Here is an 8,033-nt window from a genome sequence, read left to right on the forward strand (position 1 = left end):
CTCTGAAACTCCGGCTTCTAGAATAAAAATTTAGTATTTAACAAATATGCTGGGAACAATATAAAATAATACATTAGAAATTCAGCATAAATCAATATCTCACACCCCATATTAAAATAAGATCAGAATGGGTATATGATTTGGGCATAAAGGATGATGCCATAAACAAATTAGGAGAACAAGGGATATTTTACCTATCAGATCTTTAGAGAAGAGAGGAACTTACAACCAAAGAATAAGTAAAGAACATTATGAAAGGCAAAATAGACAACTTTGATTACATTAAAGTAAAAAGGTTTTGCACAAACAAAACCAACAGAAACAAGATTAAAAGGAAAGTACAAAGAGAGGGAAAAAATCTTTACAACCACTGTTTCTGATAAAGGTCTCATTTCCAAAATATATAAAGAACTGTGTCAAATTTATAAGAATACAAATCATTCCCCAGTTGATAAATGGTTGATGGATATGAACAATTTTCAGATAATTAAATTAAAGCCATCGATAGTCATATGAAAGAATGCTCTAAATCACTATTTATTAGAGAAATAGAAATTAAACAATGCTGAGGTACCATCTCACACCTCTCAGATTGGCTAAAATGACAGGAAAAAATAATGATACATTTTGGAGGGGATGTGGGAAAACTGAGATACTAATGCATAGTTGATGGAATTGTGAAGTAACCCAACCATTCTAGAAAGTAATCTGGAACTATGTCCAGAGCTTTACTCTTTGATCGGGAAGTGCCACTGAAGGGTCTGTATCACAAGGAAATCATAAAGGCAGGAAATATCATGGAACTACAGTAAAAATTACACAGGATTTGACAACTCCCACATCAAAAAAAAAGTGGAGAGTTTGAAATATGATAAACTGGAAGTAAAAGCATTTAGGATTATAACCAAGAATCATCAACCCAGAAAAAAAATATTTCAGGGGGAAAAATGGATTTTAATGAAATAGAAGAATCAAGAACTTTAAGCATTTCTAATTAAAAGACTAGAGCGGAATAAAAAATTTGACCTCCAAATACAAGACTCAAGGAACACCCTAAAAAGGTAAGAAAAAGATACAAAAAAGAGAAAACATAAGAAATTCAATAAAATTGAACTGATTATTTTTTTACGTGGCAAGATGCTACTACCAAATACTTAGTTTTTACTTAGTTGTTTTTTATTGTTATTTTGTTTGTTTGTTTTAAAATTTCTGACTGGCCTGAGTAATCCACATGGGCAACCCACAAAGTGAACATTGAGGTCATTTGTATCCACAGGATATAATTTGTATCTTGCTTCCTTTTCCTTTACCTTCACAAATTATTTAATGTTATTTTGCAGGTAAAATTTGCTTCTGTTTCTAATTGACAAAATCTACTTTACATGTTGTCAATTGGACTATGGTATCATTCAGGATTTGGTGAAACCATTCCATGTTTAAGAGAGAAATTCTATTTCTTCCACTTACAAAATTAAGTTTTTGATAGCTTTGTGCCTGGAACTTGGACTTTTCCAATTCTTTAGTTGGGTTATGACAAAAATAAGCTGTCTATATGATATTTAAAATTCAAAACTTCCTTTAATCTGAACTAGAGCCCTAAAGAATCCAAAACTGTTTGAATCATGAACTCTACTATACTGAAAAGTAATACTAATGGAATTCCACTATTCCAACTTTTTTAGCAGTTCCTAATTGAGGATGTGTATTTATAAAACCTCTCTTTGAAACATCTGCCATGCTAATATGCAAATCTATTTTGCAATATTTCATATATGTAATTGACATATTGCTTGCTTTCCCAATGAGTAAAGGGTATTCAGAAGGGAGAGACAAAATTCAGAACTAAAAAGGAAAAATATGACATGCAATAATTCTTATTTTTTAAAAGTCATATCATTATTTTAGGTTTTTTCCTCATAGTCATCTATACTTAAGCTCTTCAACCACACTGAACTCTTTCTTGTAAGAGAAAAGCTATGTCCATTGATAATGTACTACTTTTCCATTCATAGTCCCCAACCCCCACTTTTATTGTAAAGAGGAAAGCATACTTCCCTATTTGTTCTATAGGAACAAGATTGTTGAGTATAACTTATCTGAACTTTATAATAATAAGTATAGTATTATTCTGCTGCCAATAAGCAACAATTTTTTCATTCATCTAATTTTGGTATTTTTTTCTTTATACATAGTAGGCCCTTAACAAATGCTTTTTGAACTGAATTAAAAATTTAAACATTTAATCACAACAAAGAATGCCAACATTAAAAAGAACATGTGGTTGCACATGTGGATATACTATGAGATCACCATTTTAGTTCACAAGATTTATATCAACAATCTATCAGGAAGAAACCATTGTTAGATTACTTGTATTCAACATTTAATGAGCCTTCACAGCATGATAGATGTTATTTGGAGCAAACCACAGGAACATTCTGTCCTCAAGTCATTTTATAAGCTCTATCAGTCCTGGAACCAAATTCTCTCCTAAACCCTAAAGAGATCCAGAAATGTAGTCCACCATCTTTATAAAGTCTTCAAAGAAAAAAAGTTGCAGGAAGTTGAATAATCCTATACTTCCTTTATTATATGATTCAATAAAATGTAAGAAATATTTCTTATCATCAGTAAGCTCCAGTGTTAGAAGGGACCCCACAAGCTATCTAATCCAACCAATATCTAACCAAGAATTCCCACTACACAATACTCAAAGTATTCCACTAACCTTTTCTTGAAGACCTCAAGGAAGGGGGAGCTTAAAGTTGATTAAAACCTATGAATCTTTTTTTTTTCAGCCAAATTGTTGCCTAACTATGCCTCTTCAATATTATTTTCTGTATATCTTAAGATCCAGAATCAAAGTTCTGGGTTTATTTGGTAGAAGGAGTTGGTTTTGGGATATTTACTTTAATCTCTCCTTGCCTTATATTATCAACCAAAGCAATCCTTGGAACATCTGAATTTAGATCATCTCTAGGTTTCTTTAATAGCAACAACAAAAAAAAAGTCCATTCAAGTATCCAAGGTAACAATAAAGACTTTATTGGACAGATGTAACCTAGAACTATGATTGATTGAGCAAATAGGATTTTGCTGCAGACAATGAGTTTAGAGAAGTGTCATTTCTCAACCAGTTGACAATTCAATATATCATTTAGTTAACTGCATAACATATAAACTGGTCACATATCTAAGTGTATTGCTCACCTTTACACTTATCTAAGTGTTGGTTCTATCTCCTTTGCCCACCTTTTACTATTCTGAATGCCCTTAAAACTATTATTTCTACTTCCCATATCTGGCAGAAGTTAAAAACAATCCACATAAACAAACAAATCTCAGGAAAAAAATTTTTTGGAGAATAAGCACCAGCAAAAGAGTTGCAATAGCCATTCATATCTACACTTAGGTAACTCCTTAAAGGTTCAGCTTCAGCAATTATAGCTCCATTCAAAGTATTAGCTAGGAAGTTGAAAGTAATTTGGTCTGGAGAGGGAAGACATCTATGGTGTGAAAATAACAGTGATTACAGTACAGAACAATTTGTTTTGTATACTAGTAAATCCCAGGCAAGTCATGTAATTCTGCTACAAATAACATTTCTTCCAGTCAGTCACTCAGCTCTCCACATCTAAAACCAGCAGAAATAAATTTCCAAAATAACTTCAAAATTTTCAGCACCAACAACTTTCTGCCTATGAAAGTTTTAAAATAGGAGTTACCTTGGCAACCCAGTGGTAGGTATTAGGAAATTTGTAGTAAAGAAAGAAATTGAGGAGGCTGAGAATTTAGGAAATAAATTAAAGGAATTGTACCCTCACTCTTTATTCTTCCATTATCATTCCTGTACCTCTTTCTTTCTCCCCTCCCTATGTAAAAAGACTAGTTTCATTCTGTTGCTCAGGCCTAAAACTACTCCAATAGTGGAAGTACTGATCTTAGGCATTGTTACCGTGCCTACCATGAGTTTCATCATAATCTAGAATCCAGGGAGAACACCACTACTTTTTTAACCTTTTCTTTGGGAAAGTGCTAGGAATAGTGTAAAGATCCTTGAAAACCAATGACCTCCCAGTGAAGGCACAAATCATATTTTGTATGGTATTGTTTTTCCTTCATAGAGCTTGACATTAAAGATCTCAGAGGAAAGTAACATATGACACAATGAAAGTGAATCCACAGAAGCAAGAAACTCCTCCTTGGATAAGTGGTCAAAAATATGAAAAAGACAATTTGGAAAAGAAATTTGAAACTATTATCAACTATAATGATTACTGTAAAGCATGAATAAAAAGAAGATTTTAAATCAGAAAAATTCTGAGGTTTCACCTCACAAAAGATAAACTGACAAAAGTAATAAAAGATATAAATGGTCAATGTTGAAGAATCTGTAGAAACTCAAGTGTGATAACGTATCCTGGATGGAGCTGTCATTCTGAAAAGCAATTTGGAATTATGATAAGGAATCAATTAAAGTGTCTATACCCTTGCCCAAGAAATCTCACTGCTAAGTAAGTAAATGCTCCATGGAAGTAGGTCAAAGATATATATATATATATTTATATCCCATATACACCAGAACAGGCAAACTATTTTTTGGTAGTTGAAAAGACTATCAAAGCTATTGAAAACTGGCTAAGAAAAATGAAGTATAATTGTAGTAATATAATATTGTGTTACCAAAAAATGTAAAAAATAAGAGTGGAAAAACTTTTATAAATTAATACAAAAATTAAGTGTGCAAAAGAAGGAAAAAATGCATATATGCATGTTTATATATTTAACACATAAATATGTGTATATGTATAAATATATATATTTACATGTATATGATCAGAGAAAGAGAAAAGAAAATATATCTTTTTCCCTTCTTTGCAGAAATGGGAACTATAGGTAAGGAAAATTATATATACTGTCTCACTTGAATTTAAGTGCTAATTTTGCTGAATTTTTTTTTTTTATTCTTTGTTATAGTGGATAGTTCTTCCAATTCCCCTTCCAATAAGTGAAAGGAGAAAATCCATATTTGGCATGAAAATGATATAAGAACAAAAGATGTCAAAATATTTTTTATAAGTAAATCCAAGAGCACTCTCGAGGTAGGATCCTAAAGTCTATCCAAAGTCCAAACAAATGATGTTCTTGGCTTTGTTTTATCCTGTTAGCGGGCCTCACATCTTTTCCAGATTTCCTCCCTTCTTTCTCACTCAAGGAACTAAAATTTCTATTTATGACTGTGGGGCAGTTTTTATCTAATTGAACAAAAAAAAAATGCAATGAGTTGCTCATATCCAAGCCCATAAATAGACAAAAAACACTTTTCTTGCCTCTCTGATTAGCTACTGACTCTAACAAGGATCTATACATTATTCCAGGCTTAATACTATCCTCAGATTGAAAGTTTCCTATTAAGAAATAGCACTTGGTATTATGAAAAAAGTTAGCTATTCCTCAGGAAACCATATAGTCCTTCAGACGCATTTCCCTAAGTTATAAACCACCCCTTTAAAGGAAAAGAGCTAAAGGTTGTTAGAGTGAAGTTTTATGCTAGTCAGTGTAAGAAACTTAGTCCTCCTGACTTACATTATTATCCAAGGACTAAATACTCTTTTCAGGAAGAAACATGTAGCATGTCACCAGGAAGCATAGCCCTAATTCCACAGACTATTCAGATCATAACTAACAGGATTAGTGAATGACAAAGCTTAAATTTGTTCTTCTGGGAATTAACTATCAATCAATCAACTAGTGTTTATTATGTTCCTATTAAGAAACACAAAAATAAAATAGCTCTTACCCTCAAAAAGCTTTCATTTGATAAGAGAATCAACATGTTCATCACTAAGTCTACATAAAATAAAAACAAGGTAAATTTGGGAGGATGAAAATAGTAGCCACTGTGGAGAGTTGAGAAAGGCTTAAATAATCAATAAACTTTTATTAAGGTGGCAAGTGCTAAGTAATATGTCAATCATTGGGGATATACATATGGGGAATGGGAGGATGAAAAGGAAGGGAGAAAAAGACATTCCTCAAGAAACTCACCATCTAATAGTGTGAAAACACATAAAAGCAAACTGAAAAGAGGCAGGGTGACCATCATGAGGGAGTCCAGGGAAGAGGATAATAGGTAGGAAATACAAGATACCTTGTCTGGGAATTCTCTTCAAATGGAGATTTGGAGAGGAGTTTATTTCTCTGCCCTTAAGTCTTTAAATAAGAGGGGTAGATGGTACTGATAAGGTATGAGTGCTAGGGTCAATGTAATTCTAGAGGGTAATGAATTGCCTTATAATGACTTTCCTGGAGACATGATTGACACTAGTCCAGAAAACTACTAAGGAAATTTTGCTTGAACAGACTTTTGAAGGAAATAAGGTTCTGTAAGTGAGAGAGGTGAGGAGAGAGGGCATAGGCCTAGAAACTTAAAATGGGGGAGCTTTTGTAAAGAATAGCATATCTTATAACTAGATTTGATGTGTTTATTAGATCCTATTAATGAGCTGGTTCTTATGGGCTTTCAAATAAAAAGAACACATCCAGTATATAAATTCCGAACAAATACCTAATAGAGTAGTCTTCTCAAAAAGCAAGTGGGTAGAGATATTGAATTGTATGAAAAACTGTCTTCTAATTAAAAAAACAAAAACAAAAAGATATAAGGCCCGCTAACAAAAAACAAAAACAAAAATTAAAATAACAAAAACAAAACAAAAAAAACAAAAACAAAAACAACATTTGGATGTCATTTTTTTCTTCCATCTCCTGTCCCACATATAAGAGAATGGAAGAGAGGAAGAAGGAATTCCAAATCTTTTAGCTGATCTTGAGACTAAGCTGTACTCTTAATTATGTGTCCCAACCAAAGCAAAAGCTGTCATTGGTAGGGAAAGTTTTTTGGAGATATTTTGATGTCAGTTTGAAATCCCAGAGCTGACCCAAGAAGCTGTCTCAAGACTCTCAGGTAAAGATTTAGAGCAAATTGGGATGAAACAATGGTGGAAAGAAATCCAGGTTCAAGATTAACGAGTGATAAGAAATTAAATGAATAGAAATTATGTTAAAGCTTTCATCACCATCATATGTACAATATGAAAAACCTAATGTTCAGATTATCAGACCTTGATCTTGGGGGCATTATATGGTAAGTGCCAGCAAAGGAGCTCAAGAGAAATTGTGTGTGTGTGTGTGTGTGTGTGTGTGTGTGACAGTATTGTCACACTTCTCACATTATTCTAAAAGATTTTTGGTTTTGTTCTGTTGGGTTTTTTTACCCCCTTCACATTTTACAAGAATAACTTGAATCTGAGAAATTTATTTTGGAACCTTAAAAATGTCAATCAATCTAGCACTGGAACAACTTACTACCAATGATTGAATGTCTGTTTGACGAAGAAAAATTCCCTGGATTGCTATATCTTTGTTCTTTGAGAGATTGGGGCTGCCCTTATCTTTACATGCTATCAGAAAGTGTCATTGTTCTGAAGCTTTACCCATAGATCAAATCCAGAGTCCTGACCTTGTTGGATCATAATAGCAATTTCCTACAGTGAAAACCAGAAAGCAAAGCTCTGTCTGACCAGCCACTATAGTTATTAGGCCAAGACTAATGTAGTAAAATAGACACACACACACCCCACCGCCCAGTGACTTATAAAGGAGGCATTTGGCCACTAATTTTACAGAAAAGTACATTAAAAGACCCTAACATGTGTGGTCTCTATATCAGTACAATCACAGATATGTTTCTCTTCCTATAAAACACATAGCATCATTAGATGAAGTGATATTCTTTTTTATTGTTCCATCTTTACAGAGGTCCTTTGGAAGAGCTTATGGGTGGTCAGGGAAGAATAGTACTTTTGATATAAGGACTCCCAGATATTTTTCAGGGCTTTTGTACTCACTTATTAACCCAACTATAGCTCCAAGAAACTGCAGTATGTGCTAAAGCTATACACAAATAAAAACATTTCAGCAGAAGGGATAAACTTGCTGGTAAGTTATAAGGGAGTGTGTGAAGTGTGTGA

This window comes from Antechinus flavipes, chromosome 2 (assembly GCF_016432865.1).
Source record: "Antechinus flavipes isolate AdamAnt ecotype Samford, QLD, Australia chromosome 2, AdamAnt_v2, whole genome shotgun sequence".
NCBI classification, from domain to species: Eukaryota; Metazoa; Chordata; class Mammalia; order Dasyuromorphia; family Dasyuridae; genus Antechinus; species Antechinus flavipes.